Raw genomic sequence first — 17176 nt, 5'->3', positions numbered from 1 at the left:
CAACAAAGATGATAATAACAATGACAGATATACTTTCATAGATATATTATTCAATGGGAAACTCAGATAGCGAGTAGAAGTTGTAATTCGTTTACCCTTTCCAATATACTGTACAATAGAATTAATTAAAGGATTAGAAGCATCTTTGCTCAGGTGGGTAATCCAGGACTTATATCTAGGACTATTGATACAAAACTTCAGAATTAATCTATTTCTTGAGTTTTTAGAAAGAGAAAATGTTAATTGTAGTTACATAAGCGGTATTTTGAAAATTTCGTAACCTCCTCATGATGTAATTTCTCTATATTTATGAAATAATTATATTTGCCAAGTACACCTTTGCGTCAATAGGCGTAGGAGGAGATGGTGATGATGATAACACTTTAATGAATTATTTTTTTAGCTCTTGATTTTATTTGCATTGAGGTATTAGGCAATTTATAAAGTTATTTTTGGATTTGTCACAAATAGAGGTTACAAAAATAATGCTTTTTGTAATTTTTTTTTCAATTAAGAATTGCATTGTAATTACGAGGTCACTACCTGAAGCAAAGTATCAGAAAAATAACATGATTTTGTATTTATAAAGAAATATACATTGGATATGAAATAATGAAATATAAAAAGAGAGTTCTTTATATCATAATTAGTTTATTTCTATAATTAAGTGCTTTTTCGTTATTGGGGATCTCAGGTAATTATGAGAGTAACCACAATAATGAAAATAGCAAAGTTATTACGTTTGTCTTTTTGTCCAAAGAGAATTGATTTTTTTTTTAAATTTCTATTTCAGATTCTTGTCTTCAAAAGGTAAGTGGTTTTATGCTGTGGTGCTGTTGGAGTCTGTTTGATAGTGTTTGACGTTTAAGAATTTGATGCTCGATAGCGTTTGATGTTTAATATTGTTTTACACTAACTTCTATTAGATTAGGAGGGCCCAGATGGCATACTATTAGCTTACCAAATCCATATGCTATTGCAATCTCTTAATACAATGGGAATTTCAACGTGGATTGTTGTTCTATATGCATACTTCGGTGTTTAGGATTATTTTTTATATTCTTTCGATTTATTAGTAATATTATATTGTGTACGTAATATAATCTCATTATCTTTTATTTTCTTGATTTTGTTTTGGCTGGGGATTGCAGATAATGACAAATTCTCTTTTATTTTCTGTATGTCGTATTTTATATATGTGTAGATAGATGATGTTTAATGTAACCTACGATTTATTCTTAAGGTTTTGACTAATTCCCTGATATTTGTCGTTTATTTTATTTAATATGGTACGCATTTAGCACTGTGATTTTATATGTATTTTGTGCATGTATTATAATTCCAATTTACACTCCAATTTACACCATTTATTGTTGCCAGAAATGGCTTCCGAAATTATACTCTATATTTCAAGTATCTCATATGCTTTTTTGTGTGTTGAAATTGCAAAATTTTTTTTATATATATCTCATATGCCTTTATTTGTGCTAAAATTGCAAATCTTTCATTTATATGTGTATGCTCTATCGCGTGAGCTTTATTTCTTATTTAGAAATTGATCTTATTTATGGGGAAATATATTTCGCTCGAACAGCATCCAGCGTTAAACAAAGGTTACCCAGAACGGTATCAAACTGGTTGGGTGTTTATTTTGTAAAATATCATATAAAAAACAGTAGATGCTTGAACAATGGCGGCTAAATCTGCGTAAATTTATTTTTTAAAAGGTTATTATAATTCGCAGTTCTTTGTTCTTTTTAATTGAAGTTGATTATTCACGGATCTTAAGTTTTTCATAACCAAGCGTGTTTTTCGTTATTACTTACAGATTAACAGCGTGATAAAATATAATTTATTTTAAGACCGTTGTTAAAAGTCTCTTTTTTTAAAGTAATAATTTTTAATGCACTACAATAGTTGATTTATAAATAAGAATTACACTTTGTCAACAGTGATGGATTATGTTTTATATGAGTTATATAATGACTATTAGTGTTCTGAAAAGAAAAAAGAAAGTAATAATTAGGTTTTGTGCTAGAATATTGTCAAGTAGGTCAGATGAATGATGCTGTGGTGTCAATATATTTATATATTTGTTATGAATAATCTTATTTATAGGGTAAAAGAATTTAAACCCATGTTGTTCGTATACCACAGGTTTGAAGAAAATTATGCTGACATTTTGTAGAATATCGCTAAGGGGATTAATTTTGCTTTCTTAATTATGACCTTATTATCTTGCATAATAAAACCGTTCTGGGTAACCTCTCATCTTCAGCATCAACGATAAGGATTTCTTAAAGGTAAGGAAACGAGTCTTTTCACTTTATTACAAAGTTACATTAAACTAATTACCTTTAATTTCCAGCTTGACTAGGTCGTGTGCTTGGCGTTATATGCGATACTCTTGAATAGATTTTGATTAAAAAAAAAAAAAACCTTTTGGAATTTCTATGGCGTTTGGTAAATCCACGAGGATTTTTGCGCGAATTTCGGTGGGTTGCGTGGTTTGTCCAATTAACAGAGGTTAGCTTTAGCTTGCTCGATGTGACAAGCTTAACTGATCGTAATTGAAGTTAAAAGTTAAATAAAGTCATTCTAATTTGGTAAGTTGGAAAAGACCAAATAGCAAGACTTCAATCACAGCAATTAGATCTCAAGACTCCAGTCGCAATGGAAATAGCAGAACCAGGTCATCTGGCCTTGGATGGTCTAGTGAAAGTAAGTACCATCTAACTTTCAATGTATGAAATTGCCATAATTGATGAAAAAACTAATTATGTTATACGAAAATATTTTTTTTTTTAAACTAATATAATGTTTTTCTATTGTTGTATTCGCCAGGTCGGTTGGTGTGGCGTTTTGATGCTTCTGTAATTACTGGCAGAGGGACGTTGTGTAAAAAACATTCTCTTTGAACTGGTGAGTTTCATGCACACGCTTGCTTTAGCTTAGGGAAAGGTTTGCATGAAGTTAAGTAATTAGAAGGTGTCATTAAGTAATTTCAGGCTGTGCATATGTAATTATTGGCTGTCCATAAGTAATTAAAGGCTATGCATAAATAATTTGTTTGGCCACCGTAGCACGGATTTTTTTTTTATCTTCACATTCTTATTAGGGTTAAAGAAAGAAATTGTACATTCCAGCCTTTACTTTTGATTCAAGTTTTTTAGGGGGGAGAATTTTCAAAATAGTAATCTAATTCTAGAATTTTTCAAACCCGAACTATACAAAAATCATTTAGATTTCTAGTAGTGATTCTTGGTTGTAGATTTACTTTTGAAATGGTTTTAGAATATTATATATATATATATATATATATATATATATATATATATATATATATATATATATATATATATATATATACATATATATATACGTATATATATACATATATATATACATATATATATATATATATATATATATATATATATGTATATATATAATATATATATACATATATATATATATATATATATATATATATATATATGTATATATATATATATATATATATATATATATATATATATATATATATATATATATATCGTTCTTTCTCATATTGTATGTTGTTTGGGCTACTTTTTTTGTTGGAGCTCTTGGGCTTGCAAGCATCCTGTTCTTCCAATTAGGGTTGTAGCTTGGCTGGCAATGATGATAATAAGGGTTGAAAATGAACTTAAGGCAGCCAGCGAAAGTTGTAAACATGAAAGTAATGATCTAGTTCTTTTGGAGGATGGGAACTCAAATATTTTTTAACTCAATACTCCAGTAGTTCAATAAGGTATCTAGATCTTATTTGCCTAAAGAATTTGGATAAATTTTTTTCTTTGGGATGAAAACGAAAACGGTTGAGCTACATTTAAATCATATACAAAACATAACATTCTCTTTTGTATAGTCTGTAGATACTATTTGTTACTAGACATGAATAGAAATTCAAGATATATTTTAACAGGTAAATGTATTCAAACGTTCAATGTTAAGAGGTTAATGTATTCAGATGTTCAATTTTAACAAGTTAATATATTCAGTCGTTCAATTTTAACAGGTTAATATATTCAGACGTTCAATTTTAACAGGTTAATGTATTCAGACGTTCAATTTTAACAGGTTGATAATATATGCAGACGTTCAGTCTTATAAACAAATAAAGGATTCCAGAAGGTCTCAAACAGCAGCCCATTGGACTCGTCTAAACTTTGTCAAGATATTTAATTTGATATATTAATGTATTCATAACTGTTATCGAATATTCCTCGAATCAAACCAAATATTTATTTTTGCTATTACTATGTATGTATCTTAAGATAAAATTATACCTCAAATTAAGAGTATTTTATGACAATATTTCTTCGACAGGTCTCTTGCTTCTGGGATCTTCCGGAATTTGGTGACTGTCGCTGAGGATTTTGGCCTCTCAATTCTCTTGGTTCTCCAAAAAGGTGAGTTAGGTGAAGCAAAGGGAAATTTATTTGCCTTGCAACAAGCACAAAATCTCGCTCGTGTTTATGAATTTTATGTAAATATGTAATTAATGCCTATATATATATATATATATATATATATATATATATATATATATATATATATATATACTGCATATATATATATATATATATATATATATATATATATATATATATATATATATATATATAATATATATGCGGATATATTTTTACATATATACTGTATACATGTATGTATTATATTGCGTATATATACATATATCTATATTTAAATTTATTTTTGTGTATATATACTGTATATATATATATATATATATATATATATATATATATATATATATATATGTATGTATATATATATATATATATATATATATATATATATATATTCATATATGAAAAGCAGTTTCCCTTCAGATTTACTAGAAAACTTCAAAGTTTTGTACTATATTTATTTCGATCAATGAAGCTTTCCGGAAACCATCTTTCCCATCCTCCAGGATAAAGCATGAACATTAAGACAAATTAATAGGCACATTTTTTTTTTTTTTTTATTGCGTTTGAAGAAGGTTTGCAGGCAGTCAATGCCGTCTAAGGCTCGCTGCACATGAGCGGATATTTACCGTATGGAAAGATTTCTGCTCGTCAGGATTTTCCACGAGTGACCTCGTAGTTTTTATTAGCCGCTACACTAGAACCGCGCGGGTGAGCAGTGCGTGCGGCTAGTAAATCACTGCCACCTGGAAATTCTCCCGCGCGGGCAGTCTGTAATCAGCCTCATTGATTTTCATTGATTTCTAATCCGCTCGTGTAAAGCGAGCCTAAATGTTGTTTGATATATCATGAATTAGTCAAATGCATTACACCATCTTTACAGGTTCACTAATGCTGGCAGTAACGCCTTATCTTTATATTTTGAGTATTCTTTGTCTACTTCATAGGATTTTTGTTGTTTTAGAAGGCATTAAATTGATTGGCATTGCAGCCGTTGAAAAGTTCATTGTTAAACTTGGCATATACAATATGAATTGTTTGATCATGGAAATTGTGGCGTTGTGCTTAGATGAAAAATTGTCTTAGATTCCAAATGTTCGATTATACGAGCCTTGAGAGGAATGACAGCAATGCATTTCAAGCATTTGTGTTTCAAGAACACAATATATGTCCTTCATCGTTTCGTTGCGAATTTACCGGAAATATTTTCTTGGATTTTTAAAAAGGAATTTGAATATAGTAGTGATATTGGGAGTTCACAAGAGAAATAGATTATTTTGCTAATTGATTTCTCGAGACAAAACTCTTTTTCCTTCGTTAATTAGCGCCTGGAATGTAGGATAAAAAACAAACCAAGAAAAAGGTGATGAGTCTTTGGTAGAGAGGAATTGTCTAACATGTTTCGTCGTCAGCAATTGGTGTGATAGAAATGAATGATCGAGCGAGGGAAGTCCATTGCCAATTTTAAGCCAATTATTCAATTGGTCAGCCTGGCGGTCTCCATGGCCGAGTGAGTCTGGCTTTCCGAAACCACATATTGAATTGTTTTGAATTTTCCCTTCACTTTTGAATGTGGCACTTGGTATTTAACCAATGCAGGTTCATTAAGTTTTTCTATTTCCGTTACAATATAATTTACACTTTATTCCTTTTCTAGTAGTTAGAATTTTATCAATGAAATATTAAGTTTTGTGAAAAACTAAAGCTTTGCTGATATTTCAGTCTCACATTGTTTAAACCTATATTTGCTACTCACTTTGTAGTAAATCCTTCAGTATATATATATATATATATATATATATATATATATATATATATATGTATGTATATATATATATATATATATATATATATATATATATACAGTATATGTATATATATGTATATATATATGTATATATATCCTTCATTTCATTAGAATTTTGAGAAAGTTTATCAATAAAATAGTGAGTTTTATGGAAAGCTAAAGCTTTGCTGATGTTTCAGTCTCACGCCATGTTTAAACCTATATTTGCTACTCACTTTGTAATAAATCCTTCAAAATTGTAGGTGAAACTTATTACCTGACTTGACCTGACCTGACCTAATCTACCCTTGCCCTAGCCTAGCGTCTTCAACCTCAGTACATACGGTGTGCAATTTACCCATATCTTAGATGCACTCTTGTAATAAGAGATAAATATGATAAGAGTTTAGTTTAACAATACAAAAACAGGTACTTCAAGCTACATGAAGATATGGAAGCAAGCAAAGAAGAAATGAACTGTAATTTAACCATATTTGTATTAAAACCGGAACAATAGGTAGGTGGATGAGTTCTTGAACTAGGTCATGGAAAACCACCAGAAAACACCAAAATCTTAATGAAAGAAAGACTGGAATAGAATTAGCAGAACTATTAAAACAATGAACAAACTAAACACCCAAAACATTCGTAAACACAATCATATCAAAATTAAGGAAACATTAAATAAAGAAAATAGCATTAAATTGTGGAAAAGAAAACTTGGAAGAGTGTGCCAACAGATATCTGCTTTAAAGAATGAAAATGGAAATATTATCAACAAAAGAGGTGAAGTGAATTAAATAGCGGAGGATTTCTAATAAAGTGCTATACATTGCGGATATAAGAAATAACTTTGCTAATAGCAGTTACAAAATACTAGAGCTTGTACAAAAGGTAAGAGTAGGAGGAATAAAGAAAGCATTAACAGACATGAAAACAGGCAAAGCAGCAGAAGAATAAGACCTACCAATTTATTTAATGATAGATGGAGATTTCATCGTAGTGTAACTCGCTGAAATTTATAAAAAAGTGTCTGCAAGAATGCTCTATACATACCTACAGCTTAGGAAAACTTTATTATTATATTAATTCACAAAAGGGGAGACACAGAAGGCCTGAAAAATTAATGCCCAATAAGTTTATTCCCAGTTATATATAAAACATTTGCAAAGAGCATATTAAGGCAAATAGAAAGACGGTTAGACTTTAGTCAACCAAGAGAGCATGCAGGCTTTAGAAACGGGTATTCAATAACTGACCATATCCATTTAATTGACCACCTAATAAAAAAAAAAATCAACAGAATCTGACACACCTCAATGCATGGCATTTATACACTAAGAAAGTTTTTGATTCTGTCAAAACTTCAGCAGTAATGAAAGTCCTTCAAAGACAATGAATAGATGAATCCTATGTTAGAACATATGAAGTACAGCAATCCTAAAACTACATAAAGATAATGAGAAAATTCCGATTAACAAAAGAGTTAGACAACGAGACCCCTTCTATCCTAAATTATTCACAGCATGCCTAGAAGTTTTAAAAATTTAGATTGAGAAAATGTATGAATTATGTTAATTTAAGATTGGCAGATGACAGTGAATCGTGGGAGAATTTGCAAAAGATGATTGATGATTTGAATAGAGAAGTAGAAATACAAGACTGAAAATAAAACTGAATAAAACTAAGATAATATTCAGTGAAAATGCAGACAGACAACAGACTGGGGTTATGGATAAACCGCTAGAAGCTGTTAATGAATATATTTACCTAGGACAGACAGTATTTCCCCAAGGCATGAAACCAGAATTAGAAGAAGGATAAGTATAGGAGGGAGAGTTTTTGGTAAACAAAATGAGATTATGAATTGTAAAATGCCACTTTCTCTGAAAAGAAAATTATCCAATTAGATGGTCGTACCATTTTTATTATTATTATTATTATTATTATTATTATTATTATTATTATTATTATTATTATTATTATTATTATTAGCTAAGCTACAACCCAAGTTGGAAAATAAAGATACTATAAGCTCAAGGGTTACAACAGGGAAAATAGCCCATTAAAATAAAACAAGGCAAAAAGAAAACAGATAGAATAGTGTGTCTGAGTGTACCCTCAAGCAAGAGGACTCTAACCCAACCAAGTGGAAGACCATGACACAGAGGCTATGGCACTACCTAAGACTAAAGAACAATTGTTTTATTTTGAAGTATCCTTCCCCTATAAGAGCTGCATACCATAGCTAAAGAGCCGCTACCGTCCTTACCAAGAGGAAAGTAGCTACTTAACAACTACGATGCAGTAGTTGACCCCTTGGGTTAAGAATTGTTTGGTTAGCTTCATGTTGTCAGGTGTATGAAGAAAGCGGAAAATGTGGAAAGACCGGGTGGCTTGTGCCTTGGCCAACCGACTACCTTGCATCTGAATTGCCTGTGCAGACAAGCCTAATGAATAATGCTTTTAAACGTTGTAGCAAGAAGAACCATCGAAATCTGAATATATATGCATATACCTTACATTATTTATGTATGTATATATGCATATATCGAAGGAGGCGAGAAAAAACAATCTGTACCTAGTGCGTCGTGTGGGTGTTTAACTCACTTACGAACATATTTGACTTCAGAAGTAATTTTAGAGGCAGGTGGAGAAATAACAGAGTTTTCTCAACTTCCTGAATCTAATGAGTCTTTGTGTAGAAAAGAGAATGGTTAGGGCTTGAATGGATTAAAGCTAATATTTTTTTCGTAATCTTTTGTAGTTCACATGCAGCTGGTCTAAAATGTAAGATAGCTTTTTTTGTTTTTTGAAATAATAGTGCATAAAGATACTCCTGTTTCAATTGACTTTAAAGGAGTTAGTGTTTCAGTCCCTCCTTGTGCTTGTATTTATAGCTGGTATTTGAATCCAACGGATAGTTGATCTGGTCTAAAATGTAAAATATCTTTTCTATGGTTTGTGAAGTAATAGCTCATGAAGATACTCTTGTGTCAGTGGAATTGAAAGGGGTTACTATTTCCACCACCGTGTGCATGTCTGTGTATATGAAATTAAAATATCTCGAATTGTAACTTTATTTGGATATTTTTGACGTTTTGACCATTCTTCTTTTTTGGAAATTGCTATGCCGTCGTTCATTTATAAATTCGGTCCCCTTTAAGAATAATCTCGGAATACAATTCAAGGTTCGGTGCAGACTAGTAAATGATTCTTTTCCTGCCGGATTTGGCGAACGCAAATATCTTAACATTTTCTTGCAAATTCGTTGTACGTAGTTATACGTTTTTGATAAAAGGAATAATGAAAGAATAAATTCCTCTTTAAACAAAGAGATTTAAGGAAAAGTGTAAATTGAAGAGGAATGGTATTCGGCATTGTCAACACATTCGTTATTCTATGTTTGACTGCCACAACACTCCAATACAAATTACTTTCAGCTTCCTGCGATTTGCCCCAATGACACAGTTCACGACTCTATTAAGAAAAATTTAAGACTGTTGAAGGAGCAAACTTGATTCAGGAAAATAAATTTGTTTAGGAGTCTCGTAAGAAGTATTCAGAGAAAGCATTTACTTCTGACTATTACTGCCAAGAAAACAAGTAGATGTTAACATTAGATAATATAATTAATCACCAATTCTGTGATGGAACAATTTCATACCAAAAGTTTCTATGCCGCCAATTTCTCTTAGCAGTGAAGGAAACTGAAATGTATCTCAGGACGGTACTCTCAAAGGGATTTTTGTGAATATTGTAAACATGGTGATCACAATGTTAAGTACTACAGTAGGTTCAAGAACGCCATCTGTAATAACTGCCTGAAGGAACACAAAGTCATTATGCTAGTTGAAGGTCCGTCTAGTGTTGGGATTAATTTACAAAGAGCCATGATGATAAGTAATGGCATTGAATATCAGCAAAGCATCAACAAAAAGCCAAGTTGAAAAGTCATATCTTGATCATAGCCATGTATCGAGTGGCAGTGCAAAAATGAAAGAGAATGTGTATAAGAAATCTATATTAAACATCAACAGAAAAATAAAATTCGGTGACTATGATCAGTGTACCTCAAAATTATGTAAAGCAATCAATCAATGTGCCGTGAAAGAATGAAAAAAAAAAAAAAAAAATCAACCATATGCCCCTTTCGTTTATGGTTGCCCCACCTTATGTAGGACGCGGATCTTGCCCTGGCAGCCTTTCAGTATTCATCCAAGCTTTCTCTTGAAGCTGAAATAAAAAAAAAAAGAAAAAAAATGTACTCAATAATTATGAATATATCTATTTTCTTACAATTCCTCTTGATAATTGCATCCCCTCATAATGCATCATTAGGGCATTATTATATTCTCATTGCGCTGCAAATTGCTTCATTACCATTGTTGTCACTGGCGTTTGTTTTTATTTTATTGTTCTCTTGAGATTCCTATGAAATTAGAAGGATAATGCATATAACTTTTGTTTTAGGAATGACTTTCATTCAGATCTCTTTAGTGGCACTAAAGTTCACTTGGGCTGTGTTCGCAGCTAAATGATCGTAATTAGGGATTTTAGAATGTTTGATCAGTCCATTTAAGGTTTAAAGGCCGCTAATAAAAAAAAAAAAACATCTTTTGCTAACAAAGAGGGTGAGGTTGCAGACACAACAAGAAACTATCGGGTTTGAGCCGGACTCGAAATCCCGTCCAGCAGAATGCCAGGCAAGGACGTTTCCAATAGGGCACCACAATTCTCATTAGCGATATCTCCGTTTCCGACTCCATATTATCAGGTATTCAAAGGCCTTGGGAGCCTCCAAATCTTTTCAAAAGCCTTGGGAGCCTCCAAATCTTTTCAAAAGCCTTGGGAGCCTCCAAATCTTTTCAAAAGCCTTGGGAGCCTCCAAATCTTTTCAAAAGCCTTGGGAGCCTCCAAATCTTCTCAAAAGCCTTGGGAGCCTCCAAATCTTTTCAAAAGCCTTGGGAGCCTCCAAATCTTCTCAAAAGCCTTGGGAGCCTCCAAATCTTCTCAAAAGCCTTGGGAGCCTCCAAATCTTTTCAAAAGCCTTGGGAGCCTCCAAATCTTTTCAAAAGCCTTGGGAGCCTCCAAATCTTTTCAAAAGCCTTGGGAGCCTCCAAATCTTCTCAAAAGCCTTGGGAGCCTCCAAATCTTTTCAAAAGCCTTGGGAGCCTCCAAATCTTTCAAACAAAAGTCAAAACATCACTATTGATAACGTTATTTGGATCGCTCATTATCAATGAAAACTACAGCATTATATCGTGATTAGTTTATAATGGATATTTCATTTGTGTAAATAAAAGAATGACGTATGAAATCAGTAGATTGAAAGTTATCCCGATAATTTTCTTTTAACAAGATTTGTACAGACGTTTATGGTATGTTTCTCTCTTTTAAGAGAAATTCCAATTAAAGGCAATAGCTTTTAGTCATTGCAATTTGGATGCCGTTGATGATTTTTTCCAGGATCAAGTTCCGGTCGGCTCTCGTCCAGGATGCAGTTCGAAATTTAATTAGTTTCTTGTAAAGGCGTATTATTTCCATCCAGTTTGTTATGTAGTGCAGGTCATATCAGGTTCATAGACGTATATAAGAGGGAAAATTCAAGCAATATGAGTGTTTTTTTTTTTTTTTTTTCATTTTATTGTGGATGGCGCCATGTTATTGGTTTTAAAGCTGTGTCTTTAGATAATCTTCTCCGTTTGGTTGCTCATCTTGCAAGACCCATATGTTTATCTCTTAACCATGAATTTCTGATCTGCTGTGTCCTTTTGACATTTTTGTAAATGTGTCTGCTTAACCTTGTCTGTTTAGTTTGATGTGTCATCTTTGTGTTGTTACGTATGTTTCCTTATAGTTGTCATTCTGTTCTGCCTTGTCATCTTGACTCTCCTGTGCGTTTATATGCTCGATTTTTTCGGTGGTTCTGCTGCGTCCTCTTGACACGTGTGTATGTTTTATCAGCTGAACTTTGTTCGTCTGGTCTGCTACGTCATCTAGTCTCGTTTGTTGGTTGGTCTGTTTGACTCTTTTTTTTGTTTAGTCTGCTGTGTCCTCTTGACTCATGTGTGCGTTTATTTGTTTGACATTCTATCTGATATGCTGTTTCCTCTTGACCCGTGTGCGTGTATCTGACTTTGTCCATGTGGTCTGCTGTTCTATCTTGATACGTATGCTGCCCGTTTATCAACTAGTGTTGTGTGTCTGGTCTGCTGTATCATTTTGACCTCCTGTAATTTTATATATTTGACTTAATCTTCTGTGTCATTTTGACCTGTGTGTGGCTATCTGCTTAACTGTTTCCATTTGGAATGCTGTATCATCTTGACTCGTGTGTACGTTTGTCTTCTTGATCTGCATATATGTTTATTTTCTTGACCTGCATATATGTTTATCTGCATGACTTTGTTCATCTGGTCTGCTTCGTTCTCTTAACCATATATGTTTATTGCTGAGCTTAGTTCGTTTGGTCTGTTGTGTCCACATAGCCTGTGTATACGTTTACCTGCCTGACTTAGTTCTTCATGTCTGCTGGTTCATCTTGACCAGTAATTTCATTTTTCTGTTTGACTTTTCCATCTGATCTAATGCGTCAACTGCACCTCTTTGTACTTTTAACAGATTGACATCGTCATTAGGTCCATTCGTTCATCTTGACATATATTTCTTTGTTTGCTTGACTTTATCCATCTGATCTGATGCATCATGTTGACCCATGTGTGTTTTCTGTTTGACCTTCTCAATTTGGTCAGCTGTGTCAGCTTCTCTTACTGGACTGAATGTTTCATTGCTGCTGTCTAGCCTGTCGCTTCATGCTGTATCTGTACATGTATCATTTTACTCTTGTCCATCTGGCCTACTACTTTATCTTGACCTGTCTGTACATTTGCTTGCATAATCTTATCCATTTGATTTGTTGTGTCATCTTATGTGGTCTTTACATGTCTTCTTACTTTTATGCATCTGGTATATTACTTCATGTATCAGTCTGTGCAGATGTCTATTAAACCTTGTTCTTTAGGTCTGCCACATTATCTTGACCCATATATTACATTTGTTGAACCTAGTCAGTTTTGTCTCCTATGACATCTTTTCCATTTTAATGTTTGTCTGTCTGACTTTGTTCTTCTGGTCTTCCAGATCAGCTCATCGGTATTCATATTCGTATGTTGAACGTTATCTGATTTGTTTGACGCTTTATGTTGTCTGTATATATGTGTTTACCTCCCCACATTTGTCCTGTGTGCTGCATTATCTTAACCTGCCTGCGTGTTGGTTAGTTTAACCTTGTCCATCTTGCCTGACGTTTTATTTCATCCATTTTGTTTCTTTGTTTGTCTTTCTAACAATATCAGTCTGGTCCACCGCTTTATTTTGTCTCAGTAAATTTATCTGCTTAACCATTTCCTGCTGGAATGCCACTTCAATTTGTCACTCTGTATTTTTCTGTTTAAAGGCGTAAGTTAGTCCCACCACTTCATTTGGTCTTTTTCCGTTTCTCTACTTAACCTTGTCTATCTAGTTCATCACTTCATTTTATCTTTGTAAGTTTGTTTCCTTCATAATATCTGCTGGTTTGTCACTTCATTTTGTCTTTTTATAACTGCTTAATCATGTTCAGCTGGCCTGACATTACATTTTGGTCATATGTACTATAGTGTTCTGAACTTTTTCCCTCTGATCTGCCACTTTTTGTCTAACTCTAACATTGTCTGATTAACCATTTCCGTCTGGTCTGCCAATTAATTTTCTGTTTCTGTGGTTTTGCGATGACCAGTCGTTCAACTGGTTGGCCACCTCATTTTATCTTTCTGCCCGATTTCCCGCTTAATCCTACTAATCCAGTCAGCCCCTCCATTTCCTGTCTGTATGATGTTGTGGTGAACCTTGTCCTTCTAGCTTGCCACCTCATTTTGTCTGTCGATACAAATGTTTGTTCAACCTTATGCATCCTGTCTGCCATTTCATTTTTCTGTGTTTACAATTGCCTAGTTGATCATGTATATCCAATCTGCCAATTCATTTTCTGTCTGTACATTTGTGTGAGGAACATTTTCCGTCTGGGTAGCCACTTCATTTTTTTTGTCTGTGCGATTGTCCGCTCAGATGGCCACTTCATTTCAACTGTCATTACATTTACCTGGTTTTGGGTCCAGCTACACCAAGTCCGACACCCCCGATTCTCACAGTGAAAGCAATTTGTGCATTCATAGACATGCAGATCAACTGCCTTAATTCAAATAGAAGCTGACGTGCCGGATCTGGCGCGACAACATTCTATCCTGTTATTTCTTCTGCTTCATCTTATTGAAAGCCAAGTCACTATATGAAAGTCTGAGAATAGTTGATGACCACTCCTATGGATGGTTATTGTATGAAGTTGTGCTATGTGTTGAAACCAGATCTCATTGGTGTCAGATTGTCTGTAATGGTGCTACGCTGCTTCAAGAGCTGGTTTCAACTCTTCCCTCCGGGCAAGTGCATGATTCTGAATGTGCCTCTCTACAATGTTTTATTGTTTATTTTCCCTAATAAATATTTTCTATGGGTTTTGTTTCCGTAATGCTGAACATATTTCACATGCATAAACTGAAATTATTCCCCTCTTTCTCTCTCTCATTTGATCTTATTTGAATTGCAATGTCATTTTGGTTTAGAATATTTTTATCAAGCTGCACATTTTGTTTTCCAAATATGATCATTATATTATATTAAATATCATGTTCACAAATCAACAGATTTTTTTAAAGTGAATATTTGGTTATTTTATGAGATAACAACTACAATGATGATGATGATAACAATATTCTTTTACTTGGGGAAAAAATATCTTTCCTTAAGTTTTTTATCCTTATATATCTTTAATGAATGTTTCCTCGTAATTAAAAAGGAAGCAAATGGAATCACAATAGGAATAAAACTTCACTTTGTTTCCCAAAGATTTTGTGGTTTATTATTTACTTGTAACTTCGCCTTTTATATTGTGCTTTCCCTATGGCCCAGGACGCCATTCTGCTTCTGCTATTTATTTCATCCATATTTTTATTTTTCATTTGCTCTGCAACTCTTTTCATTCCTTAGATTATTTCGTAAAAGCTTAGGAACGAAGTTTGGAGGAAGTTGTCCCTCTGTCTCTGCATGTGAGCGAGATGTTTTAAAAACTGCTGAATGAAACCGGAGCAAACTTTGCATCTGCAGTTTAGCAGTGTCGTGCTCGAGATGATTACCTTTCATAAGAAGTCGGCTCTGAGGAGATGATTACGTTGCCATGGAAACAATCTCTAAACACCGACGATTTCCTCTAAAAGATAATCATCACGGATATGGCAGATAAGGAATATATCTTGCAAGTTTTATCGTATTTTCTTGACCTTGTGTTGACATCCCGTTAACACACGCGTGCACACTAATGAGAACACCTACAAATAATAAGGTTCTTTTTACTAATGCTTAATAAATATTTTATTTAGCTTTAGGAAATTATGCCTTTTAATTATTGCTTTAGTCACTTCGGTCATTAATTACTTTTTTCCTCCCTGAATCGTCTTATTTCCCTTCACTGGTTTTTCTTCCATTTTATATTCATCCTCTTATTTTTTTTTATACTTGTAACGTATCTATATCTTTTTCCCTTTTTTTTTTTTGATCTTTTCAATTTTTCCGATTATCTTCCTTTTATTTACTCCTTCCCTTATGGGTTTCTTTCAGACTTTGTTTCTCTTATATTTTTTTTCATCTTTCGTTACCTATACTTCATGTCCATCGTGTATGAAAAAAAAAAGATTCAGAGCAAGGCGTTGCAACTCTCCTTTCTCCTTTCTTATAAATTTCTTATGCATCATTCAGATAAAAAATATAAATTTTAGTCATGGCCTCGCATGTGTTTTCTTATTTTTCCTTTTAAAATTCAACAAAAATAAAATAAGAATATTCCCGTTTAAGACATTACATCTTCACATGTCTATTCAGATTCCGTTTCAATACCCGAAAGAGAAAGGTAAAAAGCATGACTTGTCACTAATAAACTTTATTCCTTTCAATTTTTTATTGTTGATATTTGACAGGAAAAAGTACCTCTCTCTCCTCTCTCTCTCTCTCTCTCTCTCTCTCTCTCTCTCTCTCTCTCTCTCTCACACGTGCGCGCGCGTGCGAACACACACACACACACACACATATATATATATATATATATATATATATATATATATATATATATATATGTGTGTGTGTGTGTGTTTTATATATATATATATATATGTATATATATATATATATATATATATATATATATATATATATATATATACTGTATATAATACACACCAAGCATATAAAGATATAAGTATAAAAATATATATATGTATGCGTGTGTCTTGAAATGTCTGTTTGATGAAATCAATTAAATTTTAAACAGGAATATTCTACATTGCATTATTGATATTTATGTATGATTATTCATAAAAATTAATTTCAACTATATATCAATGCACTAATTATATAATTTGTTAAAAACGAATTAGGTACTTCAGCAGACAAAAAGAAAAAAAAAGTCAGAGTCGTGGATGGTTGAGAATTTCAAGAGAGAACTGACATGCAGGGTGTTGTGCAACAGAGCTGAAATCTCCGATGTCAAGGCAACAAAGGCATTCGTTGTAGAATTTAAAAGGTTCAACTGCGACGAGACCCGTCTTTTTTTTTTTTTTGAAGAAGAAGAAGAAGAAGAAGAAGAAAAAGAAGAAGATGCAGAGGAGGACATTCATTACTGCAGAAGAAAAGACAATTTCCAGTTACAAGCCCACAGACGACCATCTAACTCCGATGTTCTATGCTAATGCTAGCAGTAGTGGAAATTGAGACTTGCCCTGGTGTATCACTCCGATAATCCATGAGCCTTTAAAAATTACAAGGTGCA

The 17176-nt window shown here is 32.8% G+C and overlaps 1 protein-coding gene across 1 annotated transcript in view; it reads left to right on the top strand.

Moving 5' to 3' along the window:
• The first annotated feature begins 4375 nt into the window (after nt 1-4375).
• Nucleotides 4376-17176, top strand: part of LOC137614631 (tachykinin-like peptides receptor 86C) — a 566255-nt gene continuing 553454 nt past the window's right edge. The window contains exon 1 of the mRNA XM_068344328.1: nt 4376-4454. The gene's annotated coding sequence lies outside the window, so the exon portion shown is untranslated. The remainder of the gene's footprint in view (nt 4455-17176) is intronic.

The sequence above is a fragment of the Palaemon carinicauda genome, chromosome 21 (genome assembly GCF_036898095.1).
Source record: "Palaemon carinicauda isolate YSFRI2023 chromosome 21, ASM3689809v2, whole genome shotgun sequence".
Taxonomy (NCBI): Eukaryota; Metazoa; Arthropoda; class Malacostraca; order Decapoda; family Palaemonidae; genus Palaemon; species Palaemon carinicauda.
The sequence above is the reverse complement of the archived record's forward strand: the minus strand, read 5'-3'. Positions and strand labels throughout refer to the sequence as shown.